The sequence below is a fragment of the Hyaena hyaena genome, unplaced genomic scaffold (genome assembly GCF_003009895.1).
Source record: "Hyaena hyaena isolate Hyena2069 unplaced genomic scaffold, ASM300989v1 scaffold_64, whole genome shotgun sequence".
Taxonomy (NCBI): Eukaryota; Metazoa; Chordata; class Mammalia; order Carnivora; family Hyaenidae; genus Hyaena; species Hyaena hyaena.
Genome location: NW_024080698.1, coordinates 1,417,176 through 1,425,042, shown reverse-complemented (window position 1 = coordinate 1,425,042; position 7,867 = coordinate 1,417,176). Strand labels below are relative to the sequence as shown.

General features: G+C 46.0%; 1 long non-coding RNA gene across 1 annotated transcript; it reads right to left on the bottom strand.

Annotated features, from left to right (window-relative positions):
• Positions 1–4,022: 4,022 nt before the first annotated feature.
• Positions 4,023–7,520, bottom strand: LOC120232003. The gene is made up of 3 exons (XR_005528475.1): positions 7,359–7,520; positions 4,457–4,636; positions 4,023–4,355 (listed from the first exon to the last, which is right to left on the bottom strand). It is a non-coding gene; the product is annotated as an uncharacterized LOC120232003 (long non-coding RNA).
• Positions 7,521–7,867: the final 347 nt, after the last annotated feature.

Here is a 7,867-nt window from a genome sequence, read left to right as displayed (position 1 = left end):
AGCTGGCACTCAGCTCCCAATTATGATTCCAGAATTATTAGCTTTGATTCTGTGAGAAAGGAGCACATCAAAGCCAGAATCCTATGAATTAAAATGTTGACTAATCGAGCTAATTATAGTTCAGTCATCTGAATTTTCACACAATGAGCCTGAGTTCTCATGAAAGCCTTCTCTTGGGCAGGAGGAGGCTTTGATGATGAAGCAGGTTTTTATGTCCCATTTCTCCCTACTCTGGCCAGGGAATCCTTACTGGAGTGCCTTTTGCCCACTCAAACCCCTTATGGGTTCTCCTTTCCAAGGTTTCTTGGAAGCTGAAGCAAGCTCAGTTGAGGGCGAGATTATAAGGATGTTGGGAGCAAGATTCTCCTCCCTGGAGAAAGATCTACCAGTGTGTCAGAGTGTCATGATGAGATTCTTTGCGTTTTCAATTTTATTCCAGATTTTAAAATACTTAGGTAATTTACATAGCCTAATTATACTTTTGGGAGAAACTTCTCACTTAACATGTCTCAGTTATCAGATGCAGAATAGTATAATAAATTTTAATCACTGTTTAGATGTTCTGTGCTCCAGAGTTAGTAATATAGACTAAGCCTGATCTATCTTTGATGAGCCACTGAAGACATTTTTTGGTTGTCACAACCAGGGAGGAGGGATGCCACTGGCATCTGGTGTGTGAGGTTAGGGACAGCACTAAACATCTAAAATGCACAGTTTAGACCCCCGCAAAAGAGAATTATCTCACTCAAAACGTTAGCAGTGCTGAGGTTGAGGAACCGTGGGTCAAAAGGTGAAGGTCCACTCAACTTTCATCATCCATTCAAGGTCACGGCAAGTTTGTTTAAGTGGTGTTAACCTGCCACCAAAAGACAAATTTTGGCAGGTTCCTTTACATTGCGCATTTCTGAAAGAGAGCTAGAAATAAAGAAATAGATTAAATCTATGACAATCAGAGTCTCAAGTCTTAATGGAAGATGATTAATTCCTCCTGATGAGTATGCTAGCTCTTCAGGTAGCTGGTCCTTCATGAATAACAATAATGTTTACGAATGCACAGGCCCCTGGTTAGGCACCCTTCCTAGGTGGACAATGAAAGATCTAGATATACAGAGTATGAGCCACTGGGTATGTCCCCAAACTACCTCTTTTTAAGGGAAGTTTTAATTAATTCTCTTATAAATACTACATAAATAATAGCAAGTTTTAAATTATGTAAGGTCTAGGGGTGGCTGGGTGGCTTAGTCAGTTAAACATCCAACTCAATCTCGGCTCAAGTCACGATCTCATGGTCCTTGGGTTCGAGCCCTGCATTGGGCTCTGTGCTGACAGAGCAGAGCCTGCTTGGGATTCTCTCTCTTTCGCTCTCTCTGCCCCTCCCCTGCACACTCACACACTCACTCTCAAAATAAAGAAATAAACTGTAAAATAATAATAATAAATAAAATTATGTAAGATCTAGCTATGAACTAAGGACTCTTTTTATTAAACTTAACTGTTATCAAACTAGGCCTAAGTCAACTAAGGAAGATTTAGGCCTTACTCTTGCTTCCTGACTGTCCTCTGTTATCCAGGGTATCTGGGGCCTGAAGTTAATTTGTCTTTTCAACACACTTTTAACTGTAAAGATGTTCTGTTCTGTCTTGTCCTTTTGGATAAAGACCGTTTAAACATTGTTTTCATGAACATGTGCACATAATTGAAAAAGTCAAATAATATTAAAAGTCCAATAAACTACAGCAGTTGCTTTCCTCATTCCCACCAAGACTTGGTGGGGTTTTTTGCCATTTGCACATTGCCATATTTTATTTATTTATTTATTTATTTATTCGTTCGGTCGGTCGGTCGGTCATTCATTCATTCACTCATTTAAAGTAGGCTCCACACCCAGCGTGAAGCCCAACACAGGGCTTGGACTCATGACTTTGAGATCAAGACCAGAGCTGAGATCAAGTCAGATGCTTAAGTGACTGAGCCACCCAGGTGCCCAGAGCTCTGCCATATTTTAAATAATCCACACATACTATTCTCTTTTGGTTCAACAATTTAGGCGTGTTATCTTCCTATATTGGTAAATGAGGATTTAGTGCTCTTTTTAGCCATCCCCTCCCTAGCCTTTCCTACAACATCATATTATAATTATTGGTTAGATTACTGTTTGGTGTTTACATCATTATACACATGCAAGGAAAGCAGAGCATTGCAGTGTACTATTATTTTTCTTTGTCACTTTTTGTTTTTCCTGATATTGATAATTGCCTTGTTCGTTCACTGGTAACTACTTTAGATTTCTTTCTTTGCAGTATCTTTGGTCAATAGTATTGCACTTGTGACCTAATTTCTCTTTGCAGAGGCCAAATTTAGCTGACATTCTGAATTTTCAGCCCCCAAATGCCCTCAAGCTCAGGACTTACTAAAAAGAGACTCTAACCTCAGATGCAGCCAATTTCCCATCATTGGCTTTATTTTCCCCAAATGGGTCATTCTTCAATCATAGCTTTTCATCTCCATTTAAGAACCTAGCTTCTGGGGCACCTGGCCGGCTCAGTCGGTAGAGCACTTGACTCTTGATCTTGGGGTTGTGAAGTCAAGCCCCTTGTTGGACATAGAGTTCACTTGAAAAAAAAAAGAACCTAGCTCCAGCTAACCTTCTGTGGCTTCTTGCTAGAGGCCTCAACACTACAGTCTCCCCAGTCACACATCTGAGATCAGTTATTAAACAGCCAACACTGATTTCTTCGGAAGGTCTTAGGGGCCAATACCGGCTTCAGTACAGGTGATCACACATTTGGTAGCTTCTAAAAACTAAACACACATGACAGCATTCACAGTTGCCTCTAGGACCTCTGTTTCTCCTTTTGGGCTTTATACTTTGGGTCTACGACCTTTAGGTTACCCCACTAATGGCCTTGGACTGTGAGCAACCTAAGGGTTTGTTTAGAATGCCGCCACGTGAGTTGCGACCCTCTCTGGTTTCTGCTTTCACCGAGCATGGTCTACCCTTCCCCCAGGATTCCTTGCCCTGCTCCTCGTCTTTCTCTACAAGGATCGCTGCTCTTGCCAGGATGTGGAACCCTGATGTTCCTGCCCCCAAGGGTGAGGGGGTGTGTCATAGAAAATGAGGACTCCGATGTTGAGGAGAGCAAACCTCATTTAAAATTTGCTTGGTTCAATTCACCCAGAGGAAAGGCCTCATGCAACAGAGGATCTCCGTCAGAAGAGCTCTTCTCCTGAACTGTGCTTGCTGGCCTCTCAAGATGCTGCAAGCAGCTTCCGGACTTCGCTGATTCAGCCCTGGCCTGCCTGCTTTTGGAGGATGCTTGATCATGTCGTTTCCTGGTGATAACTGGCTTTATTTAGCCTGCCCTGCTTCTGCCTATTCCTGTACCCTCTCTTATGGAATCTCTTCCCATCCAAATGGAGCAGCCGGGTAAGGAAGTCAAACGGTCTATGCTGTAAAGTCTGGAAGTATCCAGATCTCTCCCCAGACTCGGTGACCCCTATTGCTACCAGAAAGATGGACACCGAAACCCTGGCCCAGGATCTTTCCTGAAATACAGCCCTGCTTTTTACGTCTGCATCTCTGCTCACTTCTCAACAGAGAACAAAGGGATTTTTATGGAGGCAGACACACCCCACATTCCCAGTTTACAGAATTTATTTTTAACTAGAACTGCATTTAGAACTATGTGAGCAGCTATGCTAGTAATAATAGACGGAAAAGGGGAAGATGTGGGTGTGTGGATTCATCTTCCTAGGTATGTGTGGCTCCAGTTAATATTTAAAATGGTTTCGAGTTCTCTGAGCACACACAGACTGTCTTATGGGGGAGGTGGTGAGGAGAGAGACAGGTGGGGGTGGGAAACTGACCTCGGATTAAAAATTAATTGTGCTCAATTTTTAAATCAGATCGTTGTAGGCAGATGGCTATGAATTTTAATATGATTTCGTATTTAGCTTTTTTTTTTTTGGAGGAGGAGATTTAAACTCTATTATTCACCAACTAGGCAATTTATGAACTCACATTTCAGCTTTAATTCCACCTCATCACAAGTAGAATTACAGGGCTGGAAAACCTCCACCAATCGTTCTCCTTTGGAAAGAACCACACCCAAAGCCAACCAGGGCAACAGGGATCCCTAACACATTTTTTAAGACTTCTAATTTAAGGTATTCCACAGCCAGTCTCCCTGGGGAGCAAGTTCTGGTGTTCCACTTTGCCGTGCTGTCAGCCTCTTCTGTGTTTCCTCTCGCTCCTCCGTGGGGCTGGATGGACAGGGGAAGCGTCACCCCGTCCCAGGCTTCTTCATCGGCCTCAGTCTCAGCACCTTCAGGGACCCGCATGCCTGTTCCGTGGGCTGTGAAGTGAGGCGTGCTGGATCAGGCCACAGCCCTGGGCCAACGGGAAGGAAGAGGAAACCAGGGAAGGCCCGTCCCAACTTAGAGCCTAGGAACTGACCTGATTTCAGAGGCTGGTCCTACAGCAGTGTCTGGTCTCTTTCAGACACAGGGCCCAAGGAGAAAAGAAAGGCTGGGAATGGAATGGTCTTACAGGGTCCTCTTTGTCATCTGCTGGATGACTGGGGAGAGTCCAGACAGCAGCAATACTGCAGGGTTTGGATCCAGTAGGGTTGTGGTCCTGGAAGAGGTGAACATTCATGCAGGCTACCAGCAAATGGATGAGGGCACGGAGAAGAGTATGTTTTCTTTTGAGGAAAGAAATTGGGGAGAAGCAGGGCAGGCATCAGGACCCGGTATGAGTAGGCTGGTGGTCAGAATAATTCTCAAGTTCTAGAGGGAAGGTGGGATCCCTTCTAGGGGCCATTGCTGACACAGCTCTTCTCATCATGCCCGCTTTCTCTGGACCCCTTATTACATCTTTGGAGTCAGGGACGGTTTTGATGACTTCCTATTTTATTTTATTTTTTTAAGTTTATTTAGTTTGAGACAGAGCATGCAAGCATCTCAGGGAGAGGCAGAGAGAGAGAGAGAGAGAGAGAGAGAGAGAGAGAATTCGAAGCAGGCTCTGCACAATCTTCACGGGAGCTTGACACGGAGTTGGAACTCATGAACCATGCGATCGTGACCTGAGCCAAAACCGAGTCAATGCTTAATTGATTGAGCCACTCAGGTGCCCCAATTACTTCCTGTGTTGGATCTCCAGTCCCATCTCCCTTTCCTGGACTCCAGACCTTTTATATCCAGCTGCCCAGTGGACCCCCTACACTTAAATGTCGAAAGAAACTTACTAGCTTTCCCCAACCTGCTCCTCTTCCTGTGTCCTTTGTCCCAAGGAGAGCACTTACACTCGACTCCTCCTCACCCACCATATTTAGTTTTTTGTCAAATTCAGTTGCATCTGCCTTCTGAATAGCTCCTCATTTTCTCCCCTTCTCGCTTAGTTCTAGTCACCATCACCTCTCAGTAGAATTTGCACTGCAGCCTCCTACCTGTTCTGCCTATCTCTAGGCAAGAACCTTCTTTGCCAACCCTTCCCCCTAAATACAACTTTCATTTTATCTCTCTTTTGCTTAAAATCCTTCACCTGGTGCCCACTGTCCCCAGGATAAAGTACAAGACCTATTAGAGTGACCTAAAGGCTCATGACCTGCCCCACTTGCTGCCCATCATCGCCTCCTGTCCCTTCCTCCATGTCATCACTCAGCCGTACTGAACTTCTTGCAGCTCCGTGAGGAAGCTCTGATTTCTCTGCACTCCACAGCTGTGTACATGAGGTTCTCACTTTCTTCACCCAAGAAACTTTTGCTCATCTCTTGGGATTCAGTTCAAGCTAGCATCTCCTCAGGGGCGCCTGGGTGGCTCAGATGGTTAAACACCCGACTTCGGCTCAGGTCATGATTTCATAGTTCACAAGTTTGAGCCCCGTGTTGGGCTCTGGGCTGACCGCTCGGAGCCTGGAGCCTGCTTCGGGATCTGTGTCTCCCTCTCTCTCTGCCCCTCCCCCATCACACTCCATCTCTCTCACTGAAAAATAAATAAAGCTTAACACCAAAAACGGTATCATCTTCTCAAGGACTCCTTCTCTGGCTAAGTGCTTCTCCACTTGCTCCCACAGCCCAGTCTCCCTCTTAACTTCTGCTTGTCTCCTGTGTGTATCTTCCTAACCAGACTGTGAGCACTTTCAGGCAGAAATCCGGTGTTTTCCACTGAGGAGCAACACAGCAATGGGAAGACCGTGGGCTTTGGAGTCAGCCAGACCTGTGTTTGAACACCAAACCTGGAGTAAGACCCCCCCGGCCTAGATATGTATCATCTCAGAATGTCTGTGTCATTCGCCGTACATTGAGAGCACTTCTTCCTAAGCTGTTGTGAGGATTAAACTTACAAAGTATTTGGCTTTGAGCCTGACACATCATAGATGCTCAATAAATTTCGGGTGAAGGGAGGGTAGGAAGAGAAGCTCTAAATAAACTCATAGGCTCATCATCAGTTGTGACATTGCGAGGGTGACCTATGTGGGTCCCCGTGGCCTTTGCCATCTATGCAGAGAGATGGCTGGCTGAGTAGAATTAAGGCCAGACGCCATCTTGAGAGGAAAAGCTAAGTGAGCAGGAGTGAGGCGACATGCAGGCCGATGGAGAGCAAGACGGGGAAGACCAACAGTGAACGCAGAAGGTCCCTGTGAGATTGCGTGCAGCATTTGACTATGACAGGGCCATTGCTGAAGGCCTGGCTCAAAGGGCCTTGCCACGTCTTACCAAGTACCATAAGCTGACACGAGACAGCGGGAAGCACATTCTCACCCTCACTCTGGGGCTTCGAAAACACACTGGTCCCCACTTCCAGAGGTGTGGCTTCAAGTAGACCCAGGACCGGGAATCCTTAAAAGCTCTTCAGGAAATTCAGGTGTTGGCAGGGCTGAGAATCACTACTCTAAACTGAAGACTGCCCAGGGGCACCTGGGTGGCTCAGTCGGTTGAGCATCCAACACTTGATTTTGGCTCAGGTCATGATCCCAGGGTCATAGGATCAAATCCCACATCAGGCTCCATGTGAAGCCTGCTTAAGATTCTCTCTCTCTCTCTCTCTCTCTCTCTCTCTCTCACTCACACACATACACACACACACACACACACACACAAATAAAATAAAACAAAGACAGCCCAGTCCAGAGAGGGGAAGAAGTGCCATACTTCCGAGACCAGCAGGGACTGAGTTTGCCCCTAAGCCCCCAGAGTGTCCCCTGGGTGTAAATGAAGGAATGCATGGTGAGGACGGACTGCTACTGTCTTACCTGCCCTGGTTGGGAACAGCTGAGCACTAGAGCTGGCCCATTCACAGATGAAGTGGCAGGGGACAGGGAAAGACAAGGGCAGCAGAAATGAGGCTAATGGACACACCTCTTCTGGTCTCAAAACCCCATCCTGCCTCTCCAGCTCCTCCCCTAAAGAAACCAGCTGCTCTTCGGGAGAAAGGAGGTCCTTTGGGAGGTGACAGGCTGGCACACCTTCTTTTCCTTCATATCCCCTCCAACAGCAGAGGAGGTAGCCACTGGGGAGCTGCCTTTCACTTCTCCTGGGGAGCAGCTCAGAGATGGCAGTTTAGAGCTCATGGCCATTCTAAGAATGTAAGGAATTGTTTTGGATAAGAAACGAAGCCCCAGCCAGCTGCAGCAGACTCTTAGTTTGAAGAGGTCATGGCCAAGAATGAGGAAAAAAGTAAGGGAGAAACTCATTAAGAAACTACAATCAGCTGACATTTATTTGAAACATGCCCAGTTCTCTGTGGATTTCCACAATCTGTATATGTAAAAGGTCACCAGGATGATGATGACTATTACCGTTCACAAGAAATGGCCGCACCTAAAAGTGGCATCACAGAATGACTTCTAGTAAAAGCTGTCCTTTAT